Consider the following 22,836-nt stretch of genomic DNA (forward strand, 5'->3'; position numbering starts at 1 on the left):
TAACCGATTTAAAACTGCCTTGAGCCTAATTTTTGTTATTTTAGGCCTTCGTTAGCCTGTCTGCGGTCCCTCCTTGCAATCCTCCTCCGCTGACCACACCAATGCTGCCCGTGTACCCCTGGAACCTATTTAAAAGTTCATAGAGCCTATTTATATATTTTATTTAATATTAATAAAGCCATGATGGACTACGCTGTACCACGCTACAAGCTAACCAGTCGACACTTCTTTTGCGAGAAAAGCCATCCCAACCCTCCACCAGCGTGTAAAAGACCGCATTGTCCATGCACTCTGGCAATCTGTGAGTACAAAGGTGCACCTGACAACAGACGCATGGACCTGTAGGCATGGCCACGGAAGGTTACGTGTCCATTACTGCGCAATGGGTTAATGCGGTGGATGCATGGTCCACAGGGGACAGCCTACTAAGTCTGTCTGCAGTCCCTAATTCAAATTGTCCTCCACTGTCTAAATCTGAGCTTCAACCTTCTGGCTCTCATTAAGTGCTTTTTTTAAAAAAAATTGGTGGTTGGGGCCTAATACCTCTGTTTTCCGCTCACTGGTGTTCTCCTCAACTGAATAAATCTGAGCTTCAACCTTCTGGCTCTCATTTTTTTTTTTTTTTAATTGGTGGTTGGGGCCTAATACCTCTGTTTGCCACTCACTGGTGTTCTCCTCAACTGAATAAATCTGAGCTTCAACCTTCTGGCTCTCATTTTTTTTTTTTTTTTTAAATTGGTGGTTGGGGCCTAATACCTCTGTTTGCTGCTCACTGGTGTTCTCAACTGAATAAATCTGAGCTTCAACCTTCTGGCTCTCATTAAGTGCTTTTTTTAAAAAAATTGGTGTTTGGGGCCTAATACCTCTGTTTGCCGCTCCCTGTTGTTTGTCCTCAACTGTATAAAGCTGAGCTTCAACCTTCTGGCTTTCGGCCTATAGTATCAGATATTAAACAGCATTTGGCCTTCAACTTTGGTTGCGGCCTACTAACGGTGTCTGCCGCTCCCTGGTGTTTGTCCTCAACTGTATAAAGCTGAGCTTCAACCTTCTGGCTCTCATTAAGTGCTTTTTTTAAAAAAATTGGTGTTTGGGGCCTAATACCTCTGTTTGCCGCTCCCTGTTGTTTGTCCTCAACTGTATAAAGCTGAGCTTCAACCTTCTGGCTTTCGGCCTATAGTATCAGATATTAAACAGCATTTGGCCTTCAACTTTGGTTGCGGCCTACTAACGGTGTCTGCCGCTCCCTGGTGTTTGTCCTCAACTGTATAAAGCTGAGCTTCAACCTTCTGGCTCTCATTAAGTGCTTTTTTTAAAAAAATCGGTGGTTAGGGCCTACTAACGGTGTCTGCCGCTCCCTGGTGTTTGTCCTCAACTGTATAAAGCTGAGCTTCAACCTTCTGGCTTTCGGCCTGTAGTATCAGATATTAAACAGCATTTGGCCTTCAACTTTGGTTGCGGCCTACTAACGGTGTCTGCCGCTCCCTGGTGTTTGTCCTCAACTGTATAAAGCTGAGCTTCAACCTTCTGGCTCTCATTAAGTGCTGTTTTTAAAAAAATTGGTGGTTAGGGCCTACTAACGGTGTCTGCCGCTCCCTGGTGTTTGTCCTCAACTGTATAAAGCTGAGCTTCAACCTTCTGGCTCTCATTAAGTGCTTTTTTAAAAAAAAATTGGTGTTTGGGGCCTAATACCTCTGTTTGCCGCTCCCTGTTGTTTGTCCTCAACTGTATAAAGCTGAGCTTCAACCTTCTGGCTTTCGGCCTATAGTATCAGATATTAAACAGCATTTGGCCTTCAACTTTGGTTGCGGCCTACTAACGGTGTCTGCCGCTCCCTGGTGTTTGTCCTCAACTGTATAAAGCTGAGCTTCAACCTTCTGGCTCTCATTAAGTGCTGTTTTTTAAAAAGCTTGGTGGTTACGGCCTACTAACGGGGTCTGCCGCTCTCTGGTGTTGTCCTCCACTGTATAAAGCTGAGCTTCAGTCTTTAGGCTTTTGGCCTATAGTAGCAGATATTAAACTGCATTTGGCCTACTAGTGTGGTTGGGCCCTTAAAACAGTGTCTGCTGCTCCTGGGTTTGCTACTCAACTGAACAAAGCAATGCCGCCTGTTTAGTCCTGTTACCAATTTTGAACTGCATTTAGCCTACTTTATTCTTTGGCCCTATATCTGTGTTTTCTCCTCATCCTGCCCATTGCCCAGCCACTGCTAGATGAGTCTGCTGGTACATGTTTGGGGCCTAATACCTCTGTTTGCCGCTACCTGTTGTTTGTCCTCAACTGTATAAAGCTGAGCTTCAACCTTCTGGCTCTCATTAAGTGCTTTTTTTAAAAAAATTGGTGGTTAGGGCCTACTAACGGTGTCTGCCACTCCCTGGTGTTTGTCCTCAACTGTATATAGCTGAGCTTCAACCTTCTGGCTTTCGGCCTGTAGTATCAGATATTAAACAGCATTTGGCCATCAACTTTGGTTGCGGCCTACTAACGGTGTCTGCCGCTCCCTGGTGTTTGTCCTCAACTGTATAAAGCTGAGCTTCAACCTTCTGGCTCTCATTAAGTGCTGTTTTTTGAAAAATTGATGGTTAGGGCCTACTAACAGTGTCTGCCGCTCCCTGGTGTTTGTCCTCAACTGTATAAAGCTGAGCTTCAACCTTCTGGCTCTCATTAAGTGCTGTTTTTTAAAAAATTGGTGGTTACGGCCTACTAACGGGGTCTGCCGCTCCATGGTGTTGTCCTCCACTGTATAAAGCTGAGCTTCAGTCTTTAGGCTTTTGGCCTATAGTAGCAGATATTAAACTGCATTTGGCCTACTAGTGTGGTTGGGCCCTTAAAACAGTGTCTGCTGCTCCTGGGTTTGCTACTCCACTGAACAAAGCAATGCCGCCTGTTTAGTCCTGTTACCAATTTTGAACTGCATTTAGCCTACTTTATTCTTTGGCCCTATATCTGTGTTTCCTCCTCATCCTGCCCATTGCCCAGCCACTGCTAGATGAGTCTGCTGGTACATTGACCTAGACCACTACATACCCCTTGCACTCTACACAGCCAGAATCTGACCCTGCTGAAAGTAAGGTTCCCCTTCCCACATGTTATACCACCTTACACAGGGACAAAGAGGAAGGTGCAGATGAAAGTGCAGGTTCCTTCATCAGGTGGGGGGGCATACTCGTTGGCGACGTCACTGGCACAGGGCCCCTCAGAGTACGCAAAAGTGTCGCTGCTGGTGGGAGGCGCCCCCGCCGTGCAAACACACCGCTGTACTTTGAGGGGCCCTGTGCCAGTGCCAATGCCAATGAGTGGGCCCCCCCTGCTTGCTTAGGATCACAGCACTTGCAAACTTGACATACTTACCTCTCACTGCTCCACCGCCGTGATGTAGTCCACGTTTCCTGGGCCCACTAAAACCTTGAACCAGCCCTACCCCCCTCAACTTTTGCCAAATGACCCCCAATTTCCAATGCCCAACTATTATTATAAAGTTAATTAAGATTGACAAGCTTCAGAAACAAGAATGGATGTTTTGGGCATTAAAATGGGCACTGTAGGTGTTTTCCTGGCCTCCACTCACTGTCGACTATGCTTCCCCATTGACTTGCATTGGGTTTCGTGTTTCGGTCGATCCCCGACTTTTAGCGATAATCGGCCGACTGCACTCGACTCGACTCTGGACAAAGTCGGGTTTCGCAAAACAAAATGAAATGTCGCTCAACCCTAGTAATGATCAATCCTTAGCTGTTTTTTGTGCCATACTTTCCTATAACTTTTCTTCCTCCCATACAAAGAGATCAGGCAGTTCTATAGTTTTGTTGCTGTCCAGTGATGAGCTATTTTGTGGGTGTAATTAGCAATCACTAATAGTAAAACAGGTACCATAGATGTATTAGGCTACATTCCCATGTAGCATTCTCACTGCAGACTAAGGATGAGCGAACGTGCTCCGAGATAATTGTATATCACTTGAGTATTTGGGTGCTCGGATGTGCTTAGCACTCAACGAGCATTAGTCAGTGCTCAGACCTACCTTTCCGACAAGCCTACAACTTGCAGTAACCACCGATCCACCAAACCGCTACACGACCTGCTTTGCCCTCACCTATTGTATCCTCACCCATCCCTTGTAGATTGTGAGCCCTCGCAGGCAGGGTCCTCTCTACTCCTGTACCAGTCGTGACTTGTATTGATTAAGATTATTGCACCTGTTTTTTATGTATACCCCTCCTCACATGTAAAGCACCAAGGAATAAATGGCGCTATAATAATAAATAGAACCTCGATTCCCCGCTCCTTATGGTGCCTGTTACACAGTCTAGAAACATGTGAGGATTGCCTGCCAGTCACTGCAATGCCATAGCCATCTTGGTATTGACATTACTGTGATTTGCTGGCTGTATTACATCATCAGGGGTTATAAAAAAATAGGCGCCGCCACGCTCGGCACATTGACTTCATTGTACAGTTCTGGAACAGTTCTTATTGGAGGGAGTGGGTGGTTGTCCAGGCTTGTGTGTGCACAGTTTAACGAATCAGAGTCCTCTAGTGTTGATACTGGTGCTGATGCTGAATCATCATACAAATAGACCTTCTAAGGGCTAATCTTGGGCTTTGCTGTTGCATCAGATACATTCTGCATTTAGTATAGGGAGTAACAGTTGCAGGAGCAGGGAAAGAGTCCAAATACAGCCTTTAGACAGGGCTTAGGGCTTTGCAGTCCATTGCTAAATATACAGCTCTGGCAAAAAGTAGGAGACCACTGCAAAATTTTCAGTTTGTCTGTTTTTTCTCTTTATAGGTATATTTTTGAGTAAAATATAAATTTATTCTATAAACTACTGACAACATGTCTCTGAAGTTCCAAGCAATACATTTTGTATTTATTTTCTGAAAATGTGAAATGGTCAAAGTAACAAAAAAAAAATGCATTGCTTGAAGACGTCCAATAATGCAAAAAAAAAGCAAGTTTATAATCATTTAGAAACAACAATACTAATGTTTTAACTCAGGAAGAGTTCAGACATCAATATTTTGTGGAATACCCATGATTTTTAATCACAGCTTTCATGCGTCTTGGCATGCTTTCCACCAGTTTTTCACAATGCTTTTGGGTGACCTTATGCCACTCCTGGCACAAAAATTTAAGCAGTTCTTCTTTGTTTGATGGCTTTTGACTATCCATCTTCCTCATGATTACATTCCAGAGGTTTTCAATGGGGCTCAGGGCTGGAGATTGGGCTGGCCATGACAGGGATTTGATGTGGATGTCCTTCGTCCGCACCTTGATTGACCTAGCTGTGCGGCATAGCGCATTTTCCTGCTGGAAAGACCAGTCCTTAGAGTTGGGGAACATTGCCTGAGCAGAAGGAATCAACTGTTTTTCGAGGATAACCCTGTATGCGGCTTGATTCATACGTCCTTCGCAAAGAACAACCTGCTCAATTCCAGCCTTGCTGAAGCATCCCCAGATCAACACCTGGTCATCTAATGGTTAGATGGAGACCTGGAGAGGCATACAAGCCACAGTGTCTTGCACCCACTGTGAAATTTGGTGGAGGATCGATGACAATCTGGGGATGCTTCAGCAAGGCAGGTATCCGAGTTCCCTCTGCAGCTTCTTTGGTAAGCGCTATAGCTTGTCGAATAAGAAGGGAGCCAACTATGTTCGCTCATCTCTATTCAGGATACAATCGGAATTTTTCTGGCATATATGAGACTATAGTGTTGCAATCTTTCTAAAATATAAAAATGGTAGTACACTCACTATCTATATAATTTCAGTATTCTTGTACCGCAATAGTTATCTATAGTGCTATAAAACATCAAATATACTTATATTAGAATAGATTTCTCTTACCGAGCAACGATTTTAATCTTTAAGTATTTATTGGTTCTTGCATTTGCACGCTAATCATGGCGAATGCCTGAGGCACAGTGTTTTAGCAGCAATTGTTATAGAATGATAAGGCTCGCTTTTAAATGAAGCAATAAATCTAATGCAAACAGTAATGAAAGTTCTATTGTACCTGTAAGCTCTAATAAAAAATATAATTAAAGTTGTATTATTATGGCTTAGACTAGGCGCAGAAAGGTAGAAATTAAGTAGATGATTTACAGAGACTTAGATAAAAAGAGGCATCACCATGATTTTAGGCTATTTAGCTGGAATATACTACATGAAAAAAAATCTTGCAAATAATAAACATGACATGTTGCATTTCTCAACAGTGTCAAAAGAGTAATGCTTTACGTTATGTTATGTTCTAGTCATATGAAACACTGAGAATTATATAAACCATGCCTACAGTTCAATACTACAATGCAGCAACAAATTATTTTTTTTTTTGCAATCAGATTGCAGACTGGTCAGGTCTTAACATTTTCTACAATTTGTTATTAACTCCTTTTCGATGTTGGGCGTAATAGTATGCCCATGTTGGACTCCTCCCGTTTGATGCGGGCTCTGGCACTGAGCCCGCACGTTTCCAGGCACATGACAGCTGATCTATACAGCTGACATGTGCCCGCAACAGCAGCAGGTGGAATGATGAAAAATGGAGATGCTATGGGTATCGGAAAATGGCGCCATTATCTATTTTTTTTAAACAAATTTTAATTTTTTTTCACCACTGAAATAAAAAAGAACCTAGACATGTTTGGTGTCTTTGAGGCTCCATGTAGAGGCCAGTGATGGCGGAGCACTCCATCATTAAGACTACCACTTGACTGCCCTATGCCCTGATGATTCCCCTCTGGGATGAAATGCGTAGGGATGTGGTCCTAGACAGGAATGGTCTGTATAATCCTGCATTAACCCTATGGATTCCTGATCAATTTAATAGGAGGGTTCATCTTCCATGAGGCATCATCGTTTGGTGAGACTGTTCCATTTATTCATGTACTCGCTATTATTTTCTTGTCAGCATAATCTGTGTGATCATCAGTGGTACTGATTTTTCTAACGTGCTAAATATTGGCTATGTTGACATATTTTATTGGCAGTGGTACTAATATATTTTTTGGACCTATGTATCTGGTTCCCCCTGCTATGCCTGATTAAAGGCCCCGTCTCACACAGCGACGCTGCAGCGATACAGACAACGATGCTGATCGCTGCAGCGTCGCTGTGTGGTCGCTGTGTGGTCGCTGGGGAGCTGTCACACAGACAGCTCTCTCCAGCGACCAACGATCAGGGGAACGACTTCGGCATCGTTGAAACTGTCTTCAACGATGCCGAAGTCCCCCTGCAGCACCCGGGTAACCAGGGTAAACATCGGGTTACTAAGCGCAGGGCCGCGCTTAGTAACCCGATGTTTACCCTGGTTACCAGCGTAAATGTAAAAAAAAAAAAACAGTACATACTCACCATCTGTTGCCCGTCAGGTCCCTTGGCGTCTGCTTCCCGCTCTGACTGAGCCGCCGTACACAGTGAGAGCAGAGCGCAGCGGTGACGTCACTGCTGTGCTCTCACTTTACGACGGCTCAGTCAGAGCAGGAAGCAGACGCCAAGGGACCTGACGGGCAACAGATGGTGAGTATGTAGTGTTTGTTTTTTTTTACATTTACGCTGGTAACCAGGGTAAACATCGGGTTACTAAGCGCGGCCCTGCGCTTAGTAACCCGATGTTTACCCTGGTTACCAGTGAAGACATCGCTGGATCGGTGTCACACACACCGATTCAGCGATGTCAGCGGGACCTCAACGACCAAAAAAAGGTCCAGGCCATTCTGACACGACCAGCGATCTCACAGCAGGGGCCTGATCGCTGGTACGTGTCACACATAGCGAGATCGCTACTGAGGTCGCTGTTGCGTCACAAAACTTGTGACTCAGCAGCGATCTCGCTAGCGATCTCGCTATGTGAGACGGGGCCTTTAGGTTTACCAGTTTAATGACTGTTTCAGGAGTGCAGGGAACCAATCTGCCTATACTAACTATGGCAAATAGATACAGGGAAGACAGGCTAATGGAGCGCCAAGCTGGCGGTCAGGGGAGATGTTGATTGAGAATGGTCCGATGCAGCTCCTGCCGGGTGCCTCAGGAGAGGAATAGCAGTGAGTTGCAGGATACTCCGGTCCCATGGGAGCACACAGGACACAGATGAAAGGATTAAAAGTTTCTTTGTTTATTGAAATCCACAATGCGTTTCGACAGAACAGCTCCGTCTTCACGTTACTGCCACCTGATGAAGACGGAGCTGTTCCTTCGAAACGCGTTGTGGATTTCAATAAACAAAAACTTTTAATCCTTTCATCTGTGTCCTGTGCGCTCCCATGTGACCGGAGTATCCTGCAACTCACTATGATAACTATTGGTCTCTAGACTTATAATCAGCTTACTATCTGGTTAACTGTTGGTTAACATACATGTTTGGTCTTATGTCGTTGCTCCCATTTTTTTTTCTAAATTCCACTATACATTGGGTACCCTTTTTCTATTTGATTTAGGTTTTTTAACCCTCTCCTGAGTATTATTACCTATGAACTCATAATGGCCTATAGAATCATAATAGCATGTCAGTTTTAACATTTAGGGAAAATGGTAAAAAAAAAAAAAACCTCTGGACTTGCACTTTTTTGCAATTTCACCACACTTGGGATTTTTTTCCCGTTTTCCAGTACACAATATGTTACCAATGGTGTCATTCAAAAAAAAAACAAGCCCTCACATGGCCATATTAACAAAAAAAGTTACGGCTCTGGGAAGAAGAGGAGCGAAAAATGGAAATTCAAAAACTGAAATACCCCTGGTCATTAAGGGGTTACATTGTTTTGAGGTATAAAGTAAAGTTTCAAGTATTAAAAGGAATCGGTTAGCAGGTTTTCGCTATTGAATATGAGAGCATCATGTTGTAGGGACAGAGAGCCTGATTATACTGATGAATCACTTACTGGACTGCTTGGTGTGGTTTTGATAGAATACCTGTTTTTTTCTGCTGTAGATGTAGCAGTGCTATAAATGCTGAGCTGTGTATAACCCCGCCTACACCTCTAGTTGGCAGCTTCCTGCGTACACTATACATTGTCAGCAAGCTGCCAATCAGTGGTGGGAGCTGGACTGCTTGGCGCGTGACATCTAGTCCTGCAATGATAATTTCACATAGGTAAAAAAAGTGATTGTATTGAAACTACAGCAAGCTGCGAAGCATCCCTGGAATCAGGCTCTCCCATCATGCATATCCTCCATCCCATAGTCCCGTGCCCATATACCCATCATACATCCTCCATCCTATAGTCCCATGCCCATATACCCATCACACATCCTCCATCCTATAGTCCCATGCCCATATACCCATTATACATATCCTCCTTCCCATAGTTCCGTGTCCATAAACCCATCACACATCCTCCATCCCTTAGTCCTATGCTCATATACCCATCACACATCCTCCATCCCATAGTCCCATGCCCATCACACATCCTCCATCCCATAGTCCCATGCCCATATACCCATCACACATCCTCCATCCCATAGTCCCATGCCCATATACCCATCACACATCCTCCATCCTATAGTTCCATGCCCATATACCCATCACACATCCTCCATCCCATAGTCCCATGCCCATATACCCATCACACATCCTCCATCCCATAGTCCTGAGCTGGGTGGCGCTCTGCAGGGAGTTCCTGGAGATGTGCTGTTATGTAACCTGGCAGTGCGGCTCTGTGAGTGGCCGCTGATGATTTGATTTTCTACGCCTCTAACAATAGAGCGCGGCAGTAATAGAAGAGGGGGTGATTCATTTCTGTCATGTCAGGGGGCAGACAATGGCTGGGAGCTTATGTTTCCGGGGATGCTAGATTTCTCCCACCCGGTCAGTGTCTGCTGAGGTGTTGTGGAGTGGGAAAACTGTTGCTCATTGCAACCGATCACAGCTCAGCTTCTTTTAAACAGCTCTGGTGAAATGAAAGATGCTTAGCGATTGGTTGCTATGTGGAGTGGGCGTGGCTGATACACACAACACATACACATACACTCATTTATATATATATATATATATATATATATATATATATATATATATATATATATAGACTATTTAGTATTTGGAAGGTAAAATTGTGTCTCATGAATTGCCAATCGAGGTCTTAGAGGGGTTTTCCAGAATACTTTCTTTCAGAACCAGTTCCTATCTGTCTATGGGTTGGATCTGATACTGTAGCTCAGCTGTACCGAAGTCAGAAACTAAGCTGCAATACTGCACGCAACCTATCCGTAGACATGTGTAGTGGTATTTCTGGAAAAAACAGCTATGTTTATTCTAATCCTGGACAACCACTTTACATTAATACATATTGGAGTGAGGGCATGTTGTGCCTCCATTTCTGTCAGGTAACTCATCGAACTTGGAAGAATATCCACAAAAGCTTTGTACACCTTTCCATGAAATTGTTTTTTATTACTATTAAGTACAATGTTAAGAAACTTTCTATATAGTCCTTATAATAAACTAGATGGTGGCCCGATTCTAACGCATCGGGTATTCTAGAATATGTATGTAGTTTATTTATGAAGATTTCAGAATAATGCAATGAATACACAGGATTCGGCCGGCCAGGCGCGACCAATTAGCGAAGCGAGGTTCAAATCCTGCGCCAATTTGCGGCCGGACTGCATCTGTCGCTGATTGTTCGCGGCCAGCTGGGCGCGACCAATCAGTGAAGCCAGGGTGAGCTCCAGGTTTTTGAGGGCCCTGGGCAAAAGAGTCTCACAGCCCACGTAGCATATAACACAGCCACATAGTATATAGCACAGCCACATAGTATATAGCACAGCCACGTAGTATATAGCACAGCCACGTAGTATATAGCACAGCCACGTAGTATATTGCACAGCCACGTAGTATATAGCACAGCCCACATAGTATATTGCACAGCCACATAGTATATAGCACAGCCCACCCCGTATATAACACAGCCCACGTAGTATATAGCACAACCCACGCAGTATATAACACAGCCCACATAGTATATAACACAGCCCACATAGTATATAACACAGCCACGTAATATATAGCACAGCGACGTAGTATATTGCACAGCGACGTAGTATATAACACAGCCTACGCAGTATATAACACAGCCCACGTAGTATATAGCAATGTGGGCACCATATCCCTGTTAAAAAAATAATTAAAATTAAAAATGGTTATATACTCACCTTCCGGCGCCCTCCGGATGAAGCCCAGGCCTTTAGTGATGCTCCTCGCTCCGCTCCGCTCCCAGTAATGCCTTGCGGCAATAACCCGTGATGATGTAGCGGTCTCGCGAGACCGCTACATCATCTTGGGTCATTGCCGCAATGCATTCTTGGGACCGGAGCGTCACAAGGAGCGGGAAAGGCTGCCGCAGATGCTGGAAGGTGAGAATATAATGATTTTTTTAAAAATTATTTTTAACATTATATGTTATTACTATTGATGCTGCATAGGCAGCATCAATAGTAAAAAGTTGGTCACACTTACAGAGTTAATGGCAGCATTAACGGACTGCATTACACCGCGGTGTAATGCAGTCCGTTTAACGGACTGCTAAAACACTATGTGGGCGCTGACTGGAGAAGAGTATGAAGGGGGCACTGACTGGAGGGGAGTAGGGAGGGGCCAATTCTCAGCCGGACTGTGCCTGTTGCTGATTGGTCGCGCCCAGCCGGCCGCGACCAGTCAGCGACGCGGGATTTCCTTGACAGACAAACAGACAAACAGACGGAAATCGACCTTAGACAATTATATATATATAGATGTTCTGGCTTTAGTGTCTGTACATTTCTTTTTCCAGCTGGGGACATTGCAAAATTGTTACAAATCCATCCAAGCTCCTTCTCCTGGTTCTGGAGGCTTTCTCTGCTCTCTGAGTTTGTACACAGATCTCCAGAGAAAACAGGTTACAGAAAGGAGGAAAACACAGTTTAAAGAAAAAAAGTAAGGATTAAAGCTAGCATTATATAAGATATTAAAAAGAGCCACACAGACTTCTCACATCCAGCCTATATTACTGAGAGGAAAGCTCAAAGAAATGAAAGATCTGAAACTTGCATTGGGCTGAAAACTGAGTATTGGGTATATGAATATGAATAAATGAAAGCTTAAAAGTTGCAGAATGAGAACTTTGCTCAGTTTTATTTGTCTACATTTCTAAAGGTAACCTCTAACATATGGGAACATCATTTTGTTTCCATGTCAAAGATGTCTTCAGCCTTTATGTTTGTGCAAGTCTTGGGCAACGAGTGCCATCTAGTCTGAGTCTAGAATTTTTCCAATTTATTTTTTCTATGAATTGGCATTTATTGTTCATTTTCATAATTACTGTTTATTCCCACTTCCCGTTCTGTATTATCTGCTTTTATTGCTTATATTGCAGTACTTTACATTCATGACATCTCTCTATATTACTTCTTTTTCTGCTTCCTCTGTCTTCTGCTGTGGATCAAGGACACTGCAGCTGTTTTTTAGGTTTGCTGTGACCACCATTTCCTTCAAACTATCATAATCTTGATGCTTCCTTTCTTTTGGGCCCATAGTCATTCTGCAAAACCAGAAACAATCATGTAACAGAAATATTTAGGCACCTTGGTTTGCACTTTGGGGTGAAAACTTTCATGAAGTCTTCATAATGTCATGGTAAGTTTGAAGTGTGTATTAAAATTCTAAAGGTTTTGTTAAATCCTAAAAAAGTTTTCTTCTGTCTTTGCTAAATGCATGAAAACCAACGATCATGCAAACTTTGTAAATTAGCGAATGTCAAATGCAATTAAATGGGTGCATTCAGTTCTCAGATGGAAATAAACATGTTACATTTATAATTACATTTCTTTGTCTGCTGAAGAATAAAATTATAAAGGCACAGAAGAGACGTAAATGCTTTTAAAGATTTTAGCTGACTACTATGCTAATGCTGCACTATACATATGAAATAGAATAACTGTTTCTCAAAAATTCCCATGGCGACAATTTATTGCAGTTTTGGAAAGTGCACAATAATGCATTTTCTAGTACAAGAAAATCTTTCTAGCTATTCAGTTTTTAAATGTCATGAAGAAAGCAATCCTAATTATTTGTCAAGAGAAGCGTACTGAGATAACAGGCCTAGGGGGTCATTTACAACAGCCACAATATCAGAATAACTTGTATATTCCATCTCAAGTCTTCTTCACTGTGTGAATAATTAAATATGGGTCTTGTATAAAAACAAAGATAACCATCTGTGATATTGTGAGAATAGGCAGTGTTTGTGAATCCAATTTCTTTGTATTGTTCAATAAATGACCGCAAGATACTTACATGGAGTTTTCAAGGGACAATTCATAGTTCTTCGAGTTCATATGAAAAGACTACATTGAAATAATTCTAGATGCTACAAGTGCTTTTCACAAAATTAGAATATAATCAGAAAGTTATTTTATTTCAGTTCTTCAATACAAAAAGTGAAACTCATAGATTATATAGAGTTATTACAATCAGAGAAATCTATTTCAAGTGTTTATTTCTGTTAATGTTGATGATTATGGCTTACAGCCAATGAAAGCCCAAAAGTCATAATTAGAATACTTTATAACACCAGCTTGAAAAATGATTTTAAAATCTGAAATGTTGGCCTACTGAAATGTATGTTCAGTAAATGCACTCAATACTTGGTTGGGGCTCCTTTTCCATCAATTACTGCATCAATGCTGCATGGCATGAGGCGATCAGCCGGCGGAACTGCTGAGGTGTTATGGAAGCCCAGGTTGCTTTACTAGCAGCCTTCAGCTCGTCTGCATTGTGGGGTCTGGTGTCACTCATCTTCCTCTTGACAATACCCCATAGATTCTCTATGGAGTTAAGGTCAGTCGAGTTTGTTTGCCAATAAAGCACAGTGATACTGTTGTTTTTAAACCAGATATTGGTACTTTTGGCAATGTAAACAGGTGCCAAGCCCTACTGTATAATGAAATTTCCATTTCCAAAAAGCTTGTGGCACAGGGAAGCATGAAGTGCTCTAAAATCTCCTGGTAGATGGATGTGCTGATTTTGATCTTGATAAAACACAGTAAACCTACACCAGCAGATGACACGGCTCCCCAAACCATCACTGATTGTGGAAACTTCACACTAGACCTCAAGCAGCTTGGATTGTGTGCCTCTCCACTTTTTCTCCAGACTATGGGACCTTAATTTCCAAACGAAATGCAAAATTTACTTTCATCTAAACAAACAACACCTTGGACCACTGAGCAATAGTCCAGTACTTTTTCTCCTTGGCCCAGATTAGACGCTTCTGGCGTTGTCTATTGGTCATGAGTGGCTTGACACAAGGAATGCGACACTTGTAGACCATGTCCTGGATACGTGTGTGGTGGCTCCTGAAGCAATGACTCCAGCAGCAGCCCACTCCATTTGAATCTCCCCAAAATTTTTGAATGGCCTTTTCTTAACACTCCTTTCAAGGCTGCATTTATCCTGGCTGCTTGTGCACCTTTTTCTACCACCCTTTTTCCCTCCAGTCAACTTTCCATTAATATGCTTGGATACAGCACTTAGTGAATAGCCAGCTTCTTTAGCAATGGCCTTTTGTGGCTTACCTCCTTGTGGAGTGTGTCAATGACTGCCTTCTAGACATCTGTCAAATCAGCAGTCTTTCCCATGATTGTGAAGCCTACTGAAACAGACTAAGGGACCTTTTAAAAATCTTAGAAAGCTTTTGCAGGCGCTTTTTGTTAATTATTCTAATTTACTGAGATAATGACTTTTGGGTTTTCATTTGCTGTAAGCCATAATCAACATTAACAGAAATAAACACTTGAAATAGATCACTCTGTTTGTAATGACGCTATATAATTTTGTATTGAAGAACTGAAATCTTTTTGATAATATTCCAATTTTGTGAGAAGCACCTGTACATTTTAGACCTCTTTTCTCATCATGTGCTCTGTATAAATGTAATTGTTACTACTGCAAAGGGAACTTTCATCCATATATTACTTTGACTTGATAATTGAACAAATCAACCATAAAAATCAATAAAATTATTTATTATGACTGGTAAATGATTTATGTTTTACAATTTTTGTGTTAGTTTTAACAACAAACCTATTTTGCTGTGATAAGTATCAATACATGGACATCATTTGTTATCCTTCCATTAATAGATGACCCAATTACAGAAATCATTTCTTGCAATCCACCCTGTCTGCCCTCATCCTTATATACCGTTTGTGCTTTTGAAAATGTTTAGATAGACCGCTGATTACAAAGCAAACCTTTTGCTGACAACTTCTTCATGTGTACAAATGAGAAAGGCACATGATAATTTAAGATCAGCCTATCTGTGCTGACTTTCCTGGCATACCAGTCCTTAGGACCACAATCAATGGAGGATACAGCCAATAATTTAGACATTAACATACAGTATTTTCCGGCATATAAGACGACTGGGCGTATAAGACGACCCCCCAACTTTTCCAGTTAAAATATGAAATCTTCTTAAAAGTCGGGGGTCTTCTTATATGCCATATGTCGTCTTATTGGGCCGGTGACTAATGTGCCTTTTGGGGTGGGGAGTGGTCCCGATGATGAAGAGGGGGCGTCTCACAGGAAAGTGTGAGTGGAGTAGCCCCATATTACCTCATTGCGGCGGCTCCTCATTGCGGTAGCATAGGGTTTCTGTGCTGGGAGCAGCAGCTCCTCTTCGTGCCGTGGGGCGGTGCATCTTCTTGCAGCGTCGGGGCTCCTCCGGCATCTCCTCAAGGCCCGGAGGCACCGGCAGCTCCATTGCTGCGATGCGGTGGCCTCCGGGAAAATGGCCGCTGGGGGCGGCGCATGCTCAGATTCAGATCTCGTCTCCCGAGATCTAGGGACGAGATCTGAATCTGAGCATGCGCCGCCCCCAGCGGCCATTTTCCCGGAGGCCACCACATCGCAGCAATGGAGCTGCCGGTGTCTCCGGGCCTTGAGGAGATGCTGGAGGAGCCCCGACACTGCAAGAAGATGCACCGCCCCACGGCACAGAGCCCCCACAGCACGAAGAGGATCTGCCGCTCCCAGCACAGAAACCCTATGCTACCGCAATGAGGAGCCACCGCTCCCCAGCACAGAGACCCCCACGCTGCCGCAATGAGGTAACGGGGCTACTCCACTCACACTTTCCTGTGAGACGCCCCCTCTCTTCGTCATCGGGACCACTCCCCCCCACCCACCATATGCACATTTGTCTGTAACCGGTGTATAAGACGACCCCCGACTTTTAAGAAGATTTTGAGGGGTTAAAAAGTCGTCTTATACGCCAGAAAATACGGTAGTATCTGAAAAAATACTATTTGTACTTTCTTACCCTAAAGCAGGGGTCAGCTACTTGAAGCCCTAAGAGGTTGTTGACCCATGGCCTAAGACCTTTATCACTCCTTTTTTTTAGATTTACTATTTAGTCAATCTGTGGGAACTTCTATTAAGCACTTAAATTTAACAAATTTTCACCCTGATGAATGGCCATGTTACATGGTAAAAATTTATTAGCTATATTAGCAAAACCCAAGTGCCGTGCAGATGACACTGTTGATCCATGGCCCCCGTTATCTTTCTAACACAAAAGCTCACGAGATTACATAATTATACCATAAAAGTGTAGTGTTGGTCTTCACTCTGCCTTGAACTATTGGAGCTGGTAGTAAATAATGTGTTTTATTACTTCTTTCACCTTGTGCTGAAATAGGCTAAAACCAAATAACTAAAGAATTGAAAAGATTTAATTAAGATGATAATAGTTTTCCTGAGGACATCTACAGACTACCGTACATCTGCGTGACATTAAGCTGTAATTATTAAAATACAAAGGCTGATCATTTGTATTAAACATACGGTATTTGGTGCCATCTGCTGTGTTTGAGTGATTGACTTATCCTAAGTAATGCCAGGGTAAGGAGGGATTTAATGCTCTAATCAGCCATTTCTTTTAAAATACTGCACCTTCTTTTGTATTCAGAATTCATTACAGAGACGACGGACCTTTTGAAATGAATGCATTAGGAAAAAGATGACATCTTTATAATTAAGAGACAGGAACCAACATTTAATGCACATTAAAGAGTGGAGTGCAGTGGCACATCCACTTAGCACTAGCTGTCAGTGTAAGTGAAATGAACGGTATGGACACAACATAAGTAACTTATTATCTTCACCTGCATTTACAACCCCGCATTCACTTCAAAGAAGATGGGGATTGAGAACTACTTGCATAAGTCAAGGATACTTTGAGTGACAAATTCAGTAACAGCTCATATCCTACAGTTTTTACTATGTAATAAACAAGTCAAGCATGAGAGATACAACATTCAGCGTTTCCGTTATGCTTTTTATGATTTGCTTCCTTGTAAGTAATTCCTTAAGATAGTCTTTAAGGTGGGTTCAAGGTGAGCCTGTACAAAAGTGCAGGCTGTTTTTAGGCTGGTGTAGATCTGTCTTACTTTCACAACAATGAACACTTTAAATCTTATATTCTTTTCTGGAGCAGAAGGACATTCTACAAGAATATTTCTTTCCTTGTAACATTGTAAAAATGTATTTTCTTTTCCCAATCCTTCTTATTTTGTCTTTAGCTGTTCGCTGTATTAGTTTTATCGAGATATATATTATTCCAGCCACACTTGTACTCTAGTCTTTATAATAAAAAGGTATGATTGATATAATATGCAGAATATATATACTATATATATATATATATATATATATATATATATATATATATATTGTGATGCAGTGACCCCTGTAACAGGTAGGGGGCGCTGCATGGTCTCCCCGGTATGTGCACGGAGTCGTATTGAGGCCGTGAGAATCGACCTGCAGTGATGTCAGGATCACGTGACCAGCCCAGGTGATCCATTACTGTGGGTGTGCTTACGGGTACATAATGTGGCCAGGGTGTGGGTCACATGGTTCCTGTGTGGTTCCTGTGTGGTTCCTGTGTGGTTCCAGTGTTTGGATCTGATAGGTCCAAGTGCAAGGTCCTGGAAGCCTGTGTAGGAAGACCTGGGAGGAGGCTTCCTGGAAAGCACATGGTTTGGACCTGGTGGCCTGTGGTGTTGGACTAAGTCCTGAATAGCACCCAGACAGGCCACATGCCTCTGTGTTGAACGGTCCCAGGTGGGATGGACGTTCTGAAGACCACAGTGTGATCATGGTCCTGGACAGTCTGTGTTAGAAGCTCCTGTGAGTGGAGTCTTCTTGGAGCACCTGAGAGACTGTGTATCTGGATGATCGGTGTTGGGGAAGCTACCGGCCTTCGGTGGCTCTGGACTGACTGATGTGTGCCGGCCAGGCAAGTTGGTGAACCCCGTAAGGCAGTTTCCCCAGGAGAGAGGACTGACAAGGAGTCAGCAGTTGGAGCAGGAGCTCCCATAAGGTACCTCCATAAACTGTCGGTGCTTGTAACATGAACTGTGTGGTAACCCACGGCAACTGGTCAGTAAGGACCAGCGTGTTTAGTTGCCACAGAATAAGGGCCTGAAACTTGAAGTGATGTCCTGGTTCAGTATGTAAATGGACTGCTCATGGTATGGTTTATGAGGCATAATAAACCGTATGGACTGTTTTGTTTTAAAAACCCGTGCCCAGTATATATATATACTGCTCAAAAAAATAAAGGGAACACTAAAATCCCACATCCTAGATATCACTGAATGAAATATTCCAGTTGTAAATCGTCATTCATTACATAGTGGAATGTGTTGAGAACGATAAAACATAAAAATTATCAACGTAAATCACAACTAATATCCCATGGAGGTCTGGAGTTGGAATGATGCTTAAAATTAAAGTGGAAAATGAAGTTACAGGTTGATCCAACTTCAGTGGAAATGCCTCAAGACAAGGAAATGATACTCAGTAGTGTGTGTGGCGTCCACATGCCTGTATGATCTCCCTACAATGTCTGGGCATGCTCCTGATAAGGCGGCGGATGGTCTCCTGAGGGATCTCCGCCCAGACCGGGACTAAAGCATCCGCCAACTCCTGGACAGTCTGTGGTTAGTGTTGAGCATTCCGATACCGCAAGTATCGGGTATCGGCCGATACTTGCGGGTATCGGAATTCCGATACCGAGATCCGATACTTTTGTGGTATCGGGAATCGGTATCGGGATTAATATCAATGTGTAAAAGAAAGAATTAAAATAAAAAATAGGGATATACTTACCTCTCCGGCGGCCCCTGGACTTTACCGCCGTAACCGGGAGCCGTTGTACCTAAAAATGCGCCCTTGAAGGGCCTTAGATGACATCACGGCGCGCTGATTGGTCCGTAGCGGTCGCGTGACCGCTACGCGACCAATCAGAAGCTGCGGACGTCTTCTAAGGTATTTCAAGCGCTTGAAAGACCTTAGGTGACGTCACTGCTTTGTGATTGGTTGCGTAGCGGTCACGCGACCGCTACGTGACCAATCAGAAGCTGCGGACGTCTTCTAAGGTATTTCAAGCGCTTGAAAGACCTTAGGTGACGTCACTGCTTTGTGATTGGTCGCGTAGCGGCCACGTGACCACTACAGACCAATCAGAGTGCTGTGATGTCATCTAAGGCCCTTCAAGCGCGCATTCTTAGGTACAACGGCTCCCGGTTACAGCGGTAAAGTCCAGGCTGCGTCGGAGAGGTGAGTATATCCTTATTTTTTATTTTAATTCTTTCTTTTACACATTGATATGGATCCCAGGGCCTGAAGGAGAGTTTCCTCTCCTTCAGACCCTGGGAACCATACAGGATACCGTCCGATACTTGGTGTCCCATTGACTTGTATTGGTATCGGGTATCGTTATCGGATTAGATCCGATACTTTGCCGGTATCGGCCGATACTTTCCGATACCGATACTTTCAAGTATCGGACGGTATCGCTCAACACTATCTGTGGTGCAATGTGACATTGGTGGATGGTGCGAGACATGATGTCCCAGATGTGTTTAATCGGATTCAGGTCTGGGGAACGGGCGAGCATATAGTCTCACAAAGGGTCTGAGGATCTCATCTCGGTACCTAATGGCAGTCAGGCAACCTCTGGCGAGCACATAGAGGGCTGTGTGGCCCTCCAAAGAAATGCCACCCCACACCATTAATGACCCACTGCCAGACCGGTCATGCTGAAGGATGTTGCAGGCAGCAAATCACTCTACATAGCATCTCCAGACTCTGTCAAGTCTGTCACATGTGCTCAGTGTGAACCTGCTTTCATCTGTGAAGAGCACAGGCTGCTAGTGGCGAATTTGCCAATCCTGGTGTTCTGTGGCAAATGTCAAGTGTCCTATACGGTGTTGGGCTGTGAGCATAACCCACACAAATGGCTCAGGTAGTGCAGCTCATCCAGGATGGCACATCAATGCGAGCTGTGGCAAGAAGGTTTGCTGTGTCAGTCAGCGTAGTGTCCAGAAGCTGGAGGCATTACCAGGAGACAGGCCAGTACACCAGGAGATGTGGAGGGGGCTGTAGAAGGGCAACAACCCAGCAGCAGGACCGCTACCTCAGCCTTTGTGCAAGAAGGAACAGGACAAGCAATGCCAGAGCCCTGCAAAATGACCTCCAGCAGGCCACAAATGGGCATGTGTCTGCACAAACAGTTAGAAACCGACTCCATGAGGTTGGTCTGAGTGCCCGATGTCCACAGATGGGGGTTGTGCTCACAGCACAACACCATGCAGGTCGCTTGGCATTTGCCACAGAACACCAGGAGTGGCAAATTCACCACTGGCGCCCTGTGCTCTTCATAGATGAAAGCAGGTTCACACTGAGCACATGTGACAGATGTGACAGAGTCAGGAGATGCTGTGGAGAGTGATCTGCTGCCTGGAACATCCTGCAGCATGACTGGTTTAGCAGTGGGTCAGTAATGGTGTGGGGCCTCCACAGTCACCAGACCTGAACCCAATCGAGATGGTTTGGGGTGAGCTGGGCCACAGAGTGAAGGCAAAAGGGCCAACAAGTGCTAAGCATCTCTGGGAACTCCTTCAAGATTGTTGGAAGACCATTCTCGGTGACTACCTCTTGAAGCTCATCAAGAGAATGCCAAGAGTGTGCAAAGCAGTCATCAAAGCAAAAGATGACTACTTTGAAGAACCTAGAATACAGGTCCTTCTCAAAAAATTAGCATATAGTGTTAAATTTCATTATTTACCATAATGTAATGATTACAATTAAACTTTCATATATTATAGATTCATTATCCACCAACTGAAATTTGTCAGGTCTTTTATTGTTTTAATACTGATGATTTTGGCATACAACTCCTGATAACCCAAAAAACCTGTCTCAATAAATTAGCATATCAAGAAAAGGTTCTCTAAACGACCTATTACCCTAATCTTCTGAATCAACTAATTAACTCTAAACACATGCAAAAGATACCTGAGGCTTTTAAAAACTCCCTGCCTGGTTCATTACTCAAAACCCCCATCATGGGTAAGACTAGCGACCTGACAGATGTCAAGAAGGCCATCATTGACACCCTCAAGCAAGAGGGTAAGACCCAGAAAGAAATTTCTCAACAAATAGGCTGTTCCCAGAGTGCTGTATCAAGGCACCTCAATGGTAAGTCTGTTGGAAGGAAAAAATGTGGCAGAAAACGCTGTACAACGAGAAGAGGTGACCGGACCCTGAGGAAGATTGTGGAGAAGGACCGATTCCAGACCTTGGGGAACCTGAGGAAGCAGTGGACTGAGTCTGGTGTGGAAACATCCAGAGCCACCGTGCACAGGCGTGTGCAGGAAATGGGCTACAGGTGCCGCATTCCCCAGGTAAAGCCACTTTTGAACCATAAACAGCGGCAGAAGCGCCTGACCTGGGCTACAGAGAAGCAGCACTGGACTGTTGCTAAGTGGTCCCAAGTACTTTTTTCTGATGAAAGCAAATTTTGCATGTCATTCGGAAATCAAGGTGCCAGAGTCTGGAGGAAGACTGGGGAGAAGGAAATGCCAAAATGCCTGAAGTCCAGTGTCAAGTACCCACAGTCAATGATGGTGTGGGGTGCCATGTCAGCTGCTGGTGTTGGTCCACTGTGTTTCATCAAGGGCAGGGTCAATGCAGCTAGCTATCAGGAGATTTTGGAGCACTTCATGCTTCCATCGGCTGAAATGCTTTATGGAGATGAAGATTTCATTTTTCAGCACGACCTGGCACCTGCTCACAGTGCCAAAACCACTGGTAAATGGTTTACTGACCATGGTATTACTGTGCTCAATTGGCCTGCCAACTCTCCTGACCTGAACCCCATAGAGAATCTGTGGGATATTGTGAAGAGAAAGTTGAGAGACGCAAGACCCAACACTCTGGATGAGCTTAAGGCCGCTATTGAAGCATCCTGGGCCTCCATAACATCTCAGCAGTGTCACAGGCTGATTGCCTCCATGCTACGCCGCATTGAAGCAGTCATTTCTGCCAAAGGATTCCCGACCAAGTATTGAGTGCATAACTGAACATTATTATTTGATGTTTTTTTTGTTTGTTATTAAAAAACACTTTTATTTGATTGGACAGGTGAAATATGCTAATTTATTGAGACAGGTTTTTTGGGTTATCAGGAGTTGTATGCCAAAATCATCAGTATTAAAACAATAAAAGACCTGACAAATTTCAGTTGGTGGATAATGAATCTATAATATATGAAAGTTTAATTGTAATCATTACATTATGGTAAATAATGAAATTTAACACTATATGCTAATTTTTTGAGAAGGACCTGTATAAGACATATTTTCAGTTGTTTCACACTTTTTTCTTAAGTGAACCAGGCAGGGAGTTTTTAAAAGCCTCAGGTATCTTTTGCATGTGTTTAGAGTTAATTAGTTGATTCAGAAGATTAGGGTAATAGGTTGTTTAGAGAACCTTTTCTTGATATGCT

At 43.5% G+C, this 22,836-nt stretch overlaps 1 long non-coding RNA gene across 1 annotated transcript; it reads right to left on the minus strand.

The window, feature by feature from the left end:
- Positions 1-520: 520 nt before the first annotated feature.
- LOC143793868 (uncharacterized) lies at positions 521-1,048 on the minus strand. The gene is made up of 2 exons (XR_013220309.1): positions 864-1,048; positions 521-648 (listed from the first exon to the last, which is right to left on the minus strand). It is a non-coding gene; the product is annotated as an uncharacterized LOC143793868 (long non-coding RNA).
- Between the last annotated feature and the right edge of the window lie 21,788 nt (positions 1,049-22,836).

This window comes from Ranitomeya variabilis, chromosome 1 (genome assembly GCF_051348905.1).
Source record: "Ranitomeya variabilis isolate aRanVar5 chromosome 1, aRanVar5.hap1, whole genome shotgun sequence".
Taxonomy (NCBI): domain Eukaryota; kingdom Metazoa; phylum Chordata; class Amphibia; order Anura; family Dendrobatidae; genus Ranitomeya; species Ranitomeya variabilis.